General features: G+C 46.0%; 1 pseudogene; it reads left to right on the top strand.

Moving 5' to 3' along the window:
- The first annotated feature begins 3,996 nt into the window (after window positions 1–3,996).
- Window positions 3,997–5,917, top strand: LOC120231713 (annotated as a pseudogene).
- The last annotated feature ends 8,488 nt before the right edge of the window (window positions 5,918–14,405 follow it).

Below are 14,405 nucleotides of genomic sequence, written 5' to 3'. Positions count from 1 at the left end.
CTCTTCCTCTGCGTGTGCGGCGGAGGTGGCCCCTGTGCTTCCTACCATTGCTTTCCACACCTGCTCCAGCCTGGTTGCCATACTTCCCTTATCCAACTGGATTGAGTCATCACAGTGCGGAGCCTCACTTCAAGTTCATGTGTCCTACTTTGCCGAAAGTCAGAGGCAAAGGAATGCATAACCCTGGGGGGAAGTGGCCTCATCCCTGGCCACAATTTGCCTCTTTTCTCTGGGGCTTTGTATTGCCTCTGTCAGGACCGGTGATTGCCACTATCCCTCTTGCCCCAGGGCCTTTGCACATGCACTTCCCTTTGTCTGGATCTACTTCCTGCTCAATGCTTTACTTCCTGGTTAAATCCTTCATATCTCAGCTACAGGAATACATCAGGCTTCACCAAACACGTAGAATTTGGGGTCCCTGCTCTGCCAGCTCTTTTTCCAAAAGCAGCATCTTCCAGGCCGTTTTCAGGAGTTACATCGACCTGAAGGTTGTTGAGACTGAGGAAGCGATGTGACAGGCAGACTTTGAGCCAGATAGATTGCCATGACACTCCTACCCGGGGGGCCAAACCCACCTACCCCTGGGATATCTCCCTGATGTTGGCACTTGATGACACTAACGGCGCCTTTGATCACTGCTGTACTTCTTTTATGTGTCGTACTGCGGTCTGTCTCTTCCCTAGATTGGTGAGCTCTCCAGGTCAGGACCTGTCTGCATTGTTCACTCTTGTCTTCACAGTGCCCAAGCCGGACCCTGCCCTGGCCTTTAGGGTCTCAACTCAGGACTCCACAACCCCATTGGTTTGCAAGTCCAAGTTCAGCCTTAGTTGCCCAATGAAGGAGCCACAGGTGGGATCTAAAGGCCCAAAAATAGGGGTTTACACAAATACTGTCACACTGCATATCACGTGTGTGCAGGTGTGTCCCAGGTAGTTCATTCCCATCTGTGCCTTTGTGCTAGGGCCTCGGTTCAGTACTCATGCCTAGAGGCACAGACCTTTGAGTGCTAGGTCCTTGCCATGCGTGTGTGTGTGTGTGTGTGTGTGTGTGTGTGTGTGTGTGAGAGAGAGAGAGAGAGAGAGAGAGAGAGAGAATCCATGAGATACTGAGAAAGAGATTGTGTGTGAGCAAGTGAATGAGAGCATGAGAGATTGATCCAGAGAGATGGTGAGAGGGAGACTGTATGACAGAGACTGAGTGAGAGAATGGTGGGGAAAGAGAGATTGAGAAGGATGTTGAGAGACAGAGTGAGCAAGAGAGGGAGAGAGAGAAAGGAAGGTTGACTTGTTGTGAGGCCAACAGAACCTGGTGTCTTTTTCCCACCCCTTCCTACAAGGCAGGGTGCCCCCAGGGCCGGGTGATCCTGACAGGTTCTCGGCCTCAGAGGCCTTGTGGAGGCCTGGCCCGCAAACAGAAAAGGCCAGCCTCCTGTAATTGACCATCGGCTATGGTGTGTGTGTCTGTGTGTGTGTCTGTCTGGGAGGGTGGGCTGTTGGAGGGTTCTGGGAGTGGGTTATGGCCATGGGGTGCTTTCACGATCCTAGGGTGCTAGGGAACCGTGCTGAGCCCTCCCGGTCAGTACTTCTTGCCCCCCTCTGGTCAGGAAACCAAGGTGAGGGCCCGCTGAGCTGCAGGCGAGCGCGAGTGCCTTCTGTGGGTTTGCTGTGGAGGGTCTGGAAGGGGTGGGCGGTTGGGACAGTGTTATGGGGCCTGGGAGGAGTTGGGCATGGAAAGTCACAAAAGCAGAGCTCTGGAGAGCAACGTGGGCCAAGGACTGACTTGGGGTCAGTGGGCCAGGCTGTGGCCGTAACGGAGGATGTGCTGATGGGTGGGGCTGTGCTCACCACCGGCTTCTCCCACGTCAGCCGCCATCTGACTCAGGGCGAGGGGTGAGGGCTGCAGCGGGCGTGGGCATGGGAGTAGGCTCAGCCCGCGGGGCCCCAGGAGGGCTGTGGCTTGGGATCCGAGGACAGGTCTGGGAGTGGGGGAAGCACCCAGGCTTGCTGGTGACCCTCCACCGGGTGCAGCTCTGGAGGAGCTGGCCCTGCATGTTGTGTGTGGGCGTCGGGTCTCTGTCCTTCCTGAGCGGGTGTGGCAGGTCCCTGGCTGGGAGAAGGGTGCATGCTCTGGGGACTGGGTGACTGCTTGGAGCAGGTCTGAGTGGGGAGGCTCAGAAGGGAGGGGCCGTATGGCCTGGTAGAGGTGGGGAGGCCCCTGCAGAGCCATCCTGGGAGGAGCTCTGTGTGGCAGTGTCTCCTGGGCTAGCAGGACCATTCTGAGGCAATAGACACTCACGAGGTGACTGGATCCTGGAGACAGAGAGCCCAGGACGTGTCTGGGTCCCGGGGAACCTGGAGAACCCAAGCGGGACACAGCTGGAGCAGCAGGGTGCCTTCTCCCCTTCCATCTTTTTTCTCTGGCCCTGAGAACACTGCTGGGGTCCCCCCCCCCCAAGCCTGGGGGTGTGTGTCACACGTTGACCTTTTCCTGTCTTGCAAAGGTGAGCCTTGGGAGCCTCTCCAAGGATATCAGGCCCCTCTGGGCATATTCACCTGTCTGTGTCACTCCTGTTGTCCCACACCAGTGCACACCCTCCCCACATCTGCTGTGCAGGTGGACCCGCATGTCACACACACCTGCCCTGCCCGCTTGCCTGAAGTTACCAGCCACACACCTGTCCCAGGCACCTGTGTGACGCAGCTGGCTCACTACTTTGTGACGGTGCCTGGGCCATCAGTGTCACTGGCCATGGTCAGCCTTGTGGACCATGCGGGTGGGGCTCGAGCCCAGGAGAGGCATTTCACCAGCCTACTGGGTACTCACCCTCCTTCCATCACAAATTGTTTTGGAAACGCCGTCTCCCACCCGAGCCAGCAGCGCCTCTTCACCTCGGGCCTCTGCACGGTGTTGATTTCAACCAGAATCTGTCCTTGCAGCCAGATGGGGGCTTTGCGTCTCAGCCTGCCCGGCTCAGCTCAGCTATGTCCCACCATCCCCACAACGTGGTCTACCGTGACTGTGGGGAGAAGGCCTTCCTCTGATGGGGGGTACAGGTGTGGGGAGTTAGAGGGAGGCCCACTGCCTGTGGGGATCGGAGAAGTCTGTGTCTCCCAGGAGACAAACTGACCAGGCTGGTGTCACGTGGACTGGGAGGCATAGGCGGTTGTGTGTGGGGGTCAAGAGCTACTCATGTTAGTGAGGGTCCACAGGGTCCTAGGGGAAGGCCACAGGTGACCTGGGTGGGGATGGGAGCGGTCCTCACTGCTAGGGGTCAGGGGGGAAAGATTGCATTTAACTGTGAGGCAGGCCCTCCTTTCCTCCCTTCCTCTCTGTCCCCTTCTTCCTTCTCCCTCTTATTTATTTATTTGTTTGTTTTATTATTTTATTTTATTTTTTAAAGGTTTTGTTTTTGAGTGATCTCTATACCCAACATGGGGCTTGAACTCACAACTCCAAGATCAAGAGTTGCATGGTCTACCAATGAAGCTAGTCAGGCTCTCTCTTCTTTAAAAAATAAAAAAAATAAAAAAAAATACACACACACACACACACATATATGTATTTAAGACTGTTATATTTGGTCTTACTGGAAAAAAATAAGAATAACTCAGTGGCTTTTGGACCAAGCAAATTTATTACCCCTTCCGTGTAGTGGTAGGATATGGTCGAATGGGTTCTGTGTGGGAGCGTAAAATAAAAATTCTGCTTTTCCATATGGAGACATCCATTATGTGGAGGAGACAGAGCTCAGAGAGGAAGTCAGGGCTGGAGATAGAGAGGTGTTCAAAATCATGGGTGAGGTCACATGGAAAAAGGGTGAGACAGGAAAGGGAAAGGGCCCAAGCCAGTGCCCTGAGGTGCTCCCACATCTAACTCTTGGCAAGGGGGCTGGAGGTGGACTGGCCGGTATGAAGGTGGATTAAGGTGGCATCAGAGAAGCTTGTAGAAAAAGGGCTGAGGAAGGAAGGCAGGGTCCGTAGCAGGGACTTTGGAAAGATGGCGATCAACCTGACCTTGAATCAAATTGTTGCAGTGCAGCAATGGAGGAAAAATAGATCAGAGCCCATTGAGATGAGAGGAGAGAAGGAAGAGGAGTTATCAAGAGTAGCCAGCTCTCTCAAGTATATTGGGAAGAGGTGCACAGGTGAAGGGAGCTTAGGGCGGGAAGAGTTATTTTAGTATGCAAAGGCCTGTCTGAAGCTCCCTGCCCATGTCTGTAAGAGCATGTGTACACCACATGATCATTCTCAGGGTTGTCTTACCCACCAGACCCCACTCTCTGTGGGGACAGGGTCTGTGGCTGCAGTAGTCACAGCTGTGTCCAGTCCCTTGCCCAGCGTCTGGCTTCTAAGGTACTAAGGTACTGGTGAATGTTGGTTAAGTGAATTGATCAATACACGTAAAGCACTGAGAACACTAGTAGGCACATAATAAATGCTCAGTAAAAGTGAGTTACTGTTGTCTGGTAGATGGGGAATTGCTGAAGACTGGGTGGCAGCAGTTCTGGAAGCCATGGTGCCCCTGTGGTAGACTGACCAGGGTGGTGGCTCCAAGTCTTGAACAATGGAAGGGTTGAAGATTTCCAGCAGCACCATGCAGGCCAGCTTTGGGAGTTAGTGCTGCAGCCAGGCCCTGAACCCGGGTCATGTCACCATCCAGGAGCTCACAGCTCCATTATTTGTCCCAGCCCAGGTGAAATTAGGAGAGACCCTGAAGGAAGGGGCTAACTCAGGAAACGAGTCATTTATTGGACATCACCAGGATGATGTGTCTCTCAGATTCATCCTTCCAGCCACAATGGTGTCTACAGAAGGCATCAACAGCTTCACTCTGATTGGGGAGGTATCCAGTGGTGGGACCATGGAGAACATTAGCCAGAGACTGGGCACTGGGGGCCTTTCTGACCTGTTGTTGGGCCAGAGAGATGTGGATCGCTACTGTGTCAGGGTTGCATTGAGCTGGACACTCAGCTCAATGTCACTGAAAATGAGTGTCACAGCTGCAAATGCTTTTGAAGATCTTTGAGCAAATGAATGGGGATGACTGAACAGCTACAGACAGAGCAAAACGAGACGGTCTGAAAAGGTAGAAAAAAAGGTACAAAATGTAGAAAAGCATGAGAATGCCCCAGCTGAAGCTGAGACTGGATCCAGAGGGAGCTCAGCACCATAGGGGATACAGAGAATATAAACAACAACAGCCAGAACTGGACGATGAGCTGACGAATGTAGAAAACCATATGCCTTATGCCCAGATGCAGTTGGGCTAAAGAAAACCAGTTTCTTCAGTGCAACCTTTCATGTCTGGCACAGAGGATAATTTGGCACAATCAGAACTTTCATACTGGGTCACATGCCCAGCGTTCCTGTGGCATGGAATGAGGTTAATGCTGATTGGGGCTGGAAGGCATTGTTGCTGTGCACCTTGGCCAGTAAGATGGGTCTGAAGTTTGAGAGGTATCGACTAGTTCCCTGTGAAAACCGTTTCTATCTGGAGCCTCTGACAGACGGATCTAAGCAGTTACCATTGGACTATCCTGGGACAAGTTAGACTACATGATGGTGGCTTTCTGGGGCTGTGTGCAGCAGTTCAAAGGAGAGGTTGAGAAAGGGTGAGACACATTTTTTTGTCTTCCTCATAGGAAGGCAAGACTGAAGACTCAGGAGGCAATGTGGCTCCCATTCTACCGAAACCCAGTTTAACCCTGACAAACAGTGGACCAAAGTTCTTAAGTTCATGCAGGCAGATTTGAAGTGGGGTCTTGCTTGGGAACAGTTTCATAACAAGACTTCCTTTTTCCCTGAGAAAGATGCTTGCCTCAGAAGCTTTACATTTTGTTTGGCTTGCAACAGAAACGTTTTAAATTAAATTCAGATAATATCAAACAGCATATGTTTACAATACTAGAAAAGAATAAATCCACAAGGCCACTTTATTTTAAAATATTGAACAACAATTTCCAGAGGTAAAATCTGCCATGTATGGCCATGTATGAATGCTCATTCTGCTCTGTTAAAGACATGAAACTGTGTTTGTTACTGTTTGAGACACTATGGAGAGGGTTTGATTATTGGTAATAAAAGATTTGCTGAAGTATGAAAAGCGTGAGTTACTGTTACAACTTAGGTAAGCAAAAGTAGGATAAGGGATTTCTGCAGTTTGACGATACGTGGGTCCCTATGTGGGACAGTGTCTGTGTCACTTCAGCAATGGTGTGAGACTTGCATGCATAGGCATACCCTGTGTCCATGAAACCTGCCACTCTACAGCTGGGACCACTTGCTGGGGGAAGGACACATGACCCAGAGGTGAGATACAACGTGTGAAGACCTCTAGGCTCCTGCTTTTATGGTTTCCGGTAGACATTAGTCTGGCTATAAGGTCACAGCAGTGTTCCTGGCTTGGGTCAGCTCCCTCCTGAGAAGAGACCACTGCCCCAGCTGGGGGCTTCCTGCACATCACTCCCAAGACCATGTGCATGTGGGAGTTGGATCTTCAGGGCCAAGGTTCTCTGACCAGCCCTCTGTGCAAGTCCTTCCCTGAATCTCATGGCCATTCTGTATCTCTTCCCTTCCTCTTGTGCTGCAGGGGTTCATCTCACCCCTTGGTGCTGCTTTGAGCCTCCCTTGTGTGGTCTTGTCTGTCTCCCTTCCCCATCCTGCTCAGGCTAGGGCAAGACCCTTCCCTAGGTCTTCATCAGGATGAAATGTGGTCTCACATCTGGTAGGAAGTTGCTATGGCCAATGTCAACGATGTTGCTGCCTGTGTTCTCCTCTAGGATTTTGATGGTTTTGTATCTCACATTTAGGTCTTTAGTCCTTTTTTTTTTTTAAGTAGGCTTCATGCCCAGTGTGGAGCCCAACATGGGGCCTGAACTCATGACCCTGAGATCCAGACCTGAGCTGAGATCAAGACTCGAATGCTTAACCAACTAAGCCCCCCAGGGACACCAGATCTTTAATCCATTTTGAATTTATTTTTGTGTATGATGTAAGAAAATGATCCAGTTTCATTTTTCTGCATGTTGCTGTCCTATTTTCCCAAAATCTTTTGTTGAAGATGCTGTCTTTTTTCCATTAGATATTCTTTCCCACTTTGTCAAAGATTATTTGACCATACAGTTGTGGGTCCATTTCTGGGTCTTCCATTCTGTCCCACTGATCTATGTGTCTATTTTTGTGCCAGTACCATACTTTCTTGATGACTACAACTTTGTAATATAGCTTCAAGTCCAGGATCATGATGCTTCCAGTTTTGCTTTTCTTTTTCAAGATTGCTTTGGCTATTTGCAGCCATTTGTGGTTCCATACATATTTTAGAATTGTTTGTTCTAACTGTGAAAAATGCTGTTGATATTTTGATAAGATTGCATTTAATGAGTACATGGCTTTGGATAGTATAGACATTTTAACAATATTTGTTCAGCCAATCCATGAACATGGAATGTTTTGCCATTTCTTTGTGTGTCCTCTTCAATTTCTTTTGTAAGTGTTATATAATTCCCAGAGTACAGATATTTTTCCTTTTTGGTTAGGTTTATTCCTAGGTATCATATGGTTCTGGTGCAATTGTAAATGGGATTGATTCCTTGATTTCTCCTTCTGCTGCTTCATTTTAGTGTATAGAAATACAACAGATTTCTGTACATAGGTTTTGTATCCTGTTACTTTACTGAATTCGTGCTGTCAGTTTTAGCAATTTTTTGGTAGTCTTTTGGTTTTTCTATTTACAGTATTATGTTGTGTGCAAACAGTCAAAGTTTGACTTCTTTCTTGCCAATTTTTATGTATATTATTTCTTTTTGTTTGATTGCTGAGGCTAAGACTTCCAGTACTAGGTTAAATAACAGTGCTGAGAGGACATCTCTGTTTTATCCCTGAACTTAGAGGAAAAGCTCTCAGGTTTCCCCCATTGAAGATGATATTAGCTGTGGGTTGTTTATATATGCTCTTTATGATGTTGAGGTATGTTCCCTCTATCCCTACTTTGTTGAGGATTTTTATGAATGGATGTTGTACTTTGTCAAATGTTTTTTATGCATCTATTGAGAGGATCATATGGGTCTTATCCTTTCCTTTATTAATGTGGTGTATCACGTTGATTGTTTTGTGAATATTGAAACACCTGGCAACCCAGGAATAAATCCCACTTGATTGTGATGAATGATTCTTTTCATGTACTGTTGGATTTTATTTGCTAATATTTTGTTAAGAATTTGCATCCTGGAGAACTACAGACCAATGTCACTGATGAACATGGATGCAAAAATTCTCAGCAAGATACTAACAAATCGAATTCAATAGCATATAAAAAGAATTATTCATCATGATCAAGTGGGATTCATTACTGGGCTGCTGGACTGGTTCAGTATTTGCAAATCAATGTGATACATTACATTAATAAAAGAAACAATAAGAACCATATGATCCCTTCGGTAGATGCAGAAAAAGCATTTGACAAAATACAACATTCTTTCTTAATAAAAACCCTCCGGGCGCCGTCTGGGACAGGGCGTCCAGCTCAAAGTCGGCTCCACAGCTGGGAACCCGGTCACTCTCTGTCTGGAGCCAAGGTTTTTCTCTTCTCCAGGGACAGGGACAGTTCTTTGAGCAATTTCAGCCACTCTTTCTTTCCCCCTCGACTCACCGTGGCTCCCTGCAAAGGGGGCTCCGCCTCCCCCGTGTCTCCAGGTCCCGACCCGTTTTTTATCTTTCCTAGTTCTCACTCACACACTTATAAGGTGGTTTTCTCAGCGGACTCTGTCTCCTTTTCCTTTTTCTTCCAAACTCCTGCGAATCTATAAGGGTTCCTGTGGCTTCAGGCCTTCTCCATTTGAGAAATGGGGGCGGGCAAAATGTATGGAGCTCCTTACTTCTCCACCATCTTGCCCCCTTCTCCTTGGTAGGGTGTTCTTTAACTTCCATGTATTTGTGGCCTTTCCAAATCTTTTCTTGTGGTTGACTTCAAGTTTCAGTGTTGTGTTCAGAAAATATGCCTTGTATGATCTCAGTCTTTTTGTATTTGTTGAGAACTGATTTTTGTGACTTAGTATGTGATCTATTCTGGAGAATTTCCCATGTGCACTTGAAAAGAATGTGTATTCTACTTCTTTAGGATGAAATGTTCTGAATATATCTGTTAAGGCCATCTGGTCCAGTGTGTCATTCAAAAGCATTGTTTCCTTGTCAATTTTTTGGCTTAGATGATCTGTCTATTACTGTAAGTGGATGTTGAAGTCCTCTACTATTATTGCATTATTACCAATGAATTCTTTTATGTTTGTTATCAGTTGTTTTATATATTTGGGTTCTTCCAATTTGGGGGCACAAATATTTACTATTGTTAGATCTTCTTGTTTGATAGTCCCCTTTATTATGATATGATGCCCTTCTTCATCTCTTGTTACAGTGTTTGGTTTAAAATTTTTTTAATGTTTATTTATTATTGAGACAGAGAGAAACAGAGCATGACTGGGGGAGGGGCAGAGAGAGAGGGAGACACAGAAACCGAAGCAGGCTGCAGGCTCTGAGCTGTCAGCACAGAGCCCAACGTGAGGCTTGAACCCACAAACCGTGAGATCATGAGCCCCACAGTCTTTGGTTTAAAATCTAGTTTGTCATGGGTACCTGGGTGGCTCAGTCGGCTGAGCATCCAACTTCAGCTCAGGTCATGATCTCATGGTTTGTGAGTTCAAGCCCTGCATTGGGCTCTGTCCTGAAAGCTCAGAGTCTGGAGCCTGCTTCGGATTCTGTGTCTCCCTCTCTCTCTGCCCCTACCCCACTAGCACTCTCTCACACTCCCTCTCTCTCTCTCTCTCTCAAAGATAAATATTTAAAAATAAGTAAATGAACCCAGTGAGACCCAGTTTGGATTTCTGATCTCCAGAACTATCCGATGATAATAATTGTGTCTTGTTTTACGTCAGTGAATTTGTGATAGTTTGTCATAGCAGCAATAGGAGACCAATACAGAGACATAGTGCCATACAAAGGTTTCTTATTTAATGTGCATAGTGCATCCTGGAGGATGGAATACTGTTTTTTTCACCTACCACCCTGGAGCTGGCACTGTAGCTGTGCATTCAGCAGACTGTTCCAATGTTCTATCAGAGTCTTCTTGGTCTTCCCTCATATGATAGCTTTTATCTCACAGATCAAGGACCCAAAGTGAGGGTAGCAGCAACTATCAAGTATCTTATCCCAAGGATACACTCTGGGGCTGGAGACCTGTCCATCAGGTGGTTTTTTAGATCCAGTGGTGCCATCGCAGACTGGACCAGAACCGGAACTCCATTTATTCCTTGTTTTTCATATGGTTCCATTCTAACAGGGCAGCCCCATGACACTCTGAGTCTCAGGTATCAGTGTCAACTTAGATTCTGTGTCTAATAATCCTTGAAATACTTAGATGTTTCCCTTTCCAACAGGGTACAGTTACCAGAATAAATGTCATAGGTCTCTTTTGGGAAGAAGTTGAGGAATTATTTCTATATATAATTGCTAGATTATAATTGTAGGATCTTTCCTCTTGGGGATCTGGGCCAGAAAACTGGCTCAGATTGAGAAACAGTGTAAAGGATTATGGTTTTTTACTTAGGTGACTGTTGCCAGATGCCTGGACATCTATCTTTGATTTTTTCTGCTGGTAGAAGTTGAGTAGTACCCTTGTCAACATCCCATTCATTTCCCCCTTAGGAGTGGCTGTGTCCTATTTATCATCTCTGTAACTTTTTGTGGATCAAGACCCATTGGCTGCCTTTCCAACCTTGCTGCTTATTAGGGTAGTTGCATCCACTTCACTTCTGATAGTTTGGTGCCTTCACCTGGCCTCTTTTGTATTCACTCACTTCTATCAGTGAGCTTAATTCTATAAAGGTCTCTCCTATGATCAACCCTGGCCTCTAGATAGGAGAGCCACCACTTAACATTTCAGTGATGTGAGCGCCCCTTTTACAAACTTATTCCTTTTGGCCTTGGTGAATGGTGGACTCACCCTCCCCATGGAATATGATCATCTGGTGCATTTTCTAGCCTTGCATATCTAGAATTAGTATAATCCACTCCAGCATGTCCACTTCCCTGAGTCTACCACCCTCCATGACAATTCTGGAACTCTAATTTAGCTTGGGCTACTCCTTTTCCCATTCTTCTAAGAGTCATCCTAATAGTGTGTCAGTTTTCATTGTCTGGTGTTGTCCTTGTTGGGTATTCAATCGTGTATGTCTGGAGAGGGCCCCCAAATTAATGAATTCTTCCTTATCCAATCTTCTGTTCTGGCTCCCTTGATCATCCACCTTTAGAATACAGTCCCATGTGGATTTTCTGGCCCCTTCTAGTACATGTTGGCTGTGTCTGGTAGGTCCTTTGGAGTACAGCACCTTTCCTACCTTATCACACACAGCACATCCCTGGCTGGGTTATGTTGTAACCTGAGTCTCATGGACAGGAAGTATGGTGAGGCAGATCCTGTGGGATACACATTTTGCCTTGCAGAGAAGGGACTGCTTTATTGTCTTTAAGAAGGGGGAGCTCTTAATAAAGCAGAGTGGCCCACTCTCTGGACTCAGAGGGCTCAGGAAAACCTGAGAATTCCAGGGACGCTTGGGTGGCTTAGTCAACTGAGTGCCTGACTTTGGCTCAGGTCATGATCTCATGAGTTTGAGTCCTGCCTCGGGCTCACTGCTGTCAGTGCAGAGTCAGTGCAGAGCCTGCTTCGAATCCTCTGTCTCCCTCTCTGTCTGCCTCTCCCCTGCTCATGCACTCTCTCTCAAAAATAAATAAAAATTAAAAAAAAAAAACCCTGAGATTTCCAGATTTGGGAATAGATTAATCTAGATGTTCCCATAATTTCAAGGTTGAGGGCCCCCTTTTTTCCTGTCATATTCTGGCCTTGGCCTAGCAGATCTGCCTTAAGTTTGTTAACTTTCTTTGGAGCTTGGCCACTCTGATGGTTAAGTTTTGGATCTGGTCTTCAGCTTTCTCTGTTCTCCCACCACAACTACCAGAGAGGCCCCCTGGCTTTTCCATTTGGCATTCAGTTGACTGTTAATCACTCTCAGCCTTTCCTTATATGTTCCTTGACATACAAAAGAGTTCAGCAATAGCCATCTAATCCCATTTCCCTTATAGTTATTACTTCCCCTAGAGTTTCGACTCTTGATACTTGGCACCAACTAGTGCATTAGCTTCTACTGGCATAGCATCCAATTCACCATCAGTGAAAGTTTTAACAATTTTTTCAGAGATTATCTTTGTTCCACCTCCCATCAGCTATGGGTCCTCACTGTTAGCCTGGCAGTTGATGATTTATCATCAAAATTCCAATTTACTGCCTGGTACCATCTGTTGCAGTTTTGGAACTCTACTAAACTGACTGAGACAGAATTTAGCATTCAGGATATTTATTAGGAAGTGCCTTTGGATGGGAGAGGCAGAAATAAAATTGAGTAGAGGGAGAGGTGGTGATGTAGGCCTTACAGACTCATTTCACACCTTGAGAAGCCCTAAAGTTGAAATGACCCATCATGATTGTCCTGCTTTGGAATGAAATGGCAGGACGTTTATACCTTCTTGGATTAGTCATTACAGTGGGTAATCCACTGGAAGACCATGACCTTGGACAGGAAGGCTCTGTGTAGGTAGGGTAATCTCTGAAGATACTGACAAATAAAAGCGATATGTTGAAAAGCCATTCACAGAGTTGAAGGATAAGCTCTTCCTTGATGGGGATATGGAAGATGCATTTCTGTGTGCACCATAGGAACTCTAGCTAGTGATAAGGTAAATATTATAAAAGTATTGCCTAAATTCAATTTTCTCTGAAACTTACACTGAATAAATAAAATTCCCTCTGCCCACAAGAACAGTGAACATCACAGTAATGTTATGAGTAATAGGGTAGTAACCATTGCAGTTAAACTGGGCTCCCACAAGACATTATCATTTTAAAAAATTACTCAGTTTCATGACAACTTAGAGATCAATGGTAGTCATATGGTAACCGACAAACATTTTTTAGCATTTTCCTTATCTATTCAAACAAATGTTAAATGCTTTTGCATTCCCAAAATACTTATATCAAAAGTTTCTTTCTGTAAAACTTCTCAGGACAATTCTAATTTTTTTCATCAACTTCTAGTTGAAATTTACAGTCTTTCTTAAGACTCAAATTTTAATTGCCACGGATTACATAACTCATGGCTTCTTATTTTAGCAGCTCCAAATAATATGCTGAAATTCGTATATTTTTATCTCTAGCCTGACTTTCCCGTGAGCTCCAGACTAGAACATATCATGGCCCCTTTGTAATCTCCTCTTGGATTTCTAATAGACAATTAAATGTAACAAGGCCACTGTGGAGCTCCTGATACCTGCCCCAGATTTGCTTCCCTTTCTCAGTAGAAGGATCAACATCTACCCAGTTGCTCATGCTCAAAAGGTGTTAGTCATCCTTGATTCTCTGTCCATATTGCATTCAATAGCAGACCCTGTCTGTGCTTCAACTAGCATCTGTGTATCTCTTATCTCCACGGCTACACTGCAGAACCATTAGCTGGTCTTCCTCCATTGTGGTCCTTTAACACTATTGCCCACCACATTAATAGAATGGAAAAATAAAAATCATATGATCATCCCAATAGATGCAGACAAAGCATTTGACAAAGGCAATATTCTTTCATGATTAAAACTCTTGGGGTACCTGGGTGGCTTAGTTGGTTGAGTGTCCAACTCTTGATTTCAGCTCAAGCCACGATCTCGAGGTCGTGGGATTGAGCCCCTCATCCAGCTCTGTGCTGAGTGTGAAGCCTGCTTGAGATTGACTCTCTCTCTGCCCCGCCCCAGCTCTTTTTCTCTCTAAAAAGAAAAGTCTCAACAAATTCTGTATAGAAGGAACATACCTCACTGTAACAAATGCCATATATGATAAACATACACAGCTAATGTCACACTAAGTGGTGAAAGGTTGAAAGCTTTCCCCCTGAGATCAGGAACAAGACAAGTGGGTTCACTCTCACCACTCTGATTCAACAGAGTACTAGAAGTCCTATTTAGAACAATCAGGCAAGAAAAAGAAAGAAAAGGCATCCAAATTGAAAAGGAAAAGGTAAGGTTGCCTCAGTGACTCAGTCAGTTGGGCATCTGACTCTTGATTTGACTTCAGGTCGTGATCTTATGGTTCAGGAGTTCGAGCTCCACACTAACAGCATGGAGCCTGCTTGGCATTCTCTCCCTCTCTCTCTCTGCCCCTCCCCTGTTCATGCTCTCTCTCTCAAAATAAGTGAATAAACTTAAAAAAAAAAAAAAAGGAAAAAGGTGGCTGGCACTAGGGTAAACTGCAGGAGGTGACCAGGTTCACCACTTGCACCTTGACCCTTTGTTCTTTCTCTCCATCCAGGTGCTTAGGAC

This window comes from Hyaena hyaena, unplaced genomic scaffold, assembly GCF_003009895.1.
Source record: "Hyaena hyaena isolate Hyena2069 unplaced genomic scaffold, ASM300989v1 scaffold_61, whole genome shotgun sequence".
NCBI lineage: Eukaryota > Metazoa > Chordata > Mammalia > Carnivora > Hyaenidae > Hyaena > Hyaena hyaena.
The sequence above is the reverse complement of the archived record's forward strand: the minus strand, read 5'-3'. Positions and strand labels throughout refer to the sequence as shown.